Genomic DNA, 1990 nt, shown 5'->3' on the forward strand with positions numbered 1-1990 from the left:
CCTTTGTATATCTACGATGAGAGGAGAACGGGAGATATGAAGGTAATATCTATTCTTAAGGCTCGAAGATATCTGACGAAAGGATGTTGCTCTTTTTTAGCTTATGTGYTAGATAYRTCAAAAGAAACAAAGAAGACGGTGAAAGATATACCCGTTGTACGTGATTTTCCGGATATATTCCCTAATGATTTGCCTGGTTTACCACCAGATAGGCAAGTTGAATTCCGGATAGATCTTGTGCCTAGTGCTGCACCTTATAGCAAGGACTCCCTATCGTCTTGCACCAACAGAGATGAAAGAAATGACGAGCCAGTTACAAGAGTTGTTAGAAAAATATTTTATTCGACCGAGCACTTCACCTTGGGGTGCTCCGGTACTATTTGTGAAGAAGAAAGATGGGTCTTTGCGGATGTGTATAGATTATCGCGAGCTGAACAAGGTAACAATCAAGAATAAGTATCCGTTGCCTCGTATTGATGATCTATTTGATCAACTTCAAGGAGCTAGTTATTTCTCCAAAATTGATCTGAGGTCGGGTTATCATCAGCTTAGAGTACGTGATAAGGACGTGCCAAAGACGGCCTTTCGTACTCGTTATGGGCACTTCGAGTTTCTTGTGATGCCTTTTGGGTTAATAAATGCCCCGGCTGCTTTCATGGACATGATGAATCGTGTATGTCGTCCTATGCTCGACAAGTCTGCGATCGTTTTCATTGATGATATCTTGGTGTATTCTAAGACCGAGAGTGATCATGTTATGCATCTTAGTGAGATGCTAGAGCTGTCAAAGAAAGAAAAGTTATATGCGAAGTTTTCTAAATGCAAATTCTGGCTTCGCCAAGTACAATTCTTGGGACACATGATTTCAGGAGAAGGTGTTTCAGTTGATCCATCAAAGATCGAAGCAATACAACAATGGGAAGCACCGAAGAATACTTCTGAGATTCATAGTTTCCTTGGTCTTGCAGGATACTATCGACGTTTTATTAAGGATTTTTCAAAGATCGCAGTGCCACTTACATATATTACCCGGAAGGATGTGAAGTTTGAATGGAGAGAAGCTCAGGAGAAAGCATTTCAGACTCTGAAAGATTGTTTGACAAATGCACCAGTACTTGCCTTACCCGAGGGCAATGATAATTTTGTAGTATACAGCGATGCGTCGAAGTTAGGATTAGGTTGTGTATTAATGCAACGAGGCAAGGTAATAGCATATGCCTCTCGACAGATGAAAGAGTATGAGAAGAATTATCCCACACATGATCTTGAATTAGCGGCGATCGTATTTGCACTTAAGTTATGGAGGCACTACTTGTATGGCAAGAAATGCCAACTGTATACAGATCACAAGAGTTTGAAATATATCTTCGATCAACAAACACTGAATATGCGACTACAAAGAGCTTTGGAACTTATCAAAGATTATGACTGTGCGATTCTCTATCGGCTCACAGAACTGGGATTTGTTATGTTATTACTCATACGACAGTGAAATCTACACTTATGGATGACCTATGGAAATGGCAAAGTAAGGCTTTGAAACCGAAACATGTGAAATCGGAGCGAATGATTTGTTATTTAGATTCATTATCGGAAGATAGTCGTGGATTGAAAGTGTTCAGAAATCGTATTTGGGTACCAAAACTTGGAGGAATGAGGAAGATTGTATTGACTGAAGCGCATAAATCAAAGTTGTCGATTCACCCTGGGACTACAAAGATGTATCAAGATATGCGGTTAAATTATTGGTGGCCATGAATGAAGTCGGATATTGGTCGTTTCGTACGAGAGTGTACCACGTGTTTGCAAGTTAAAGCTGAGCATCAGAAACCTTATGGGAGCTTGCAACCTCTCAGTGTGCCTGTGTGGAAGTGGGAAGAACTATCTATGGATTTGATTACGAAACTACCGAAGACGTCCAAGCAACACGATAGTATCTGGGTTATTGTAGACAGATTGACGAAGAGTGCTCATTTTCTTGCTGTTCGCG

Source organism: Cynara cardunculus, unplaced genomic scaffold (genome assembly GCF_001531365.2).
Source record: "Cynara cardunculus var. scolymus isolate 2C unplaced genomic scaffold, CcrdV1 Un_Scaffold_5220, whole genome shotgun sequence".
Lineage (NCBI taxonomy): Eukaryota > Viridiplantae > Streptophyta > Magnoliopsida > Asterales > Asteraceae > Cynara > Cynara cardunculus.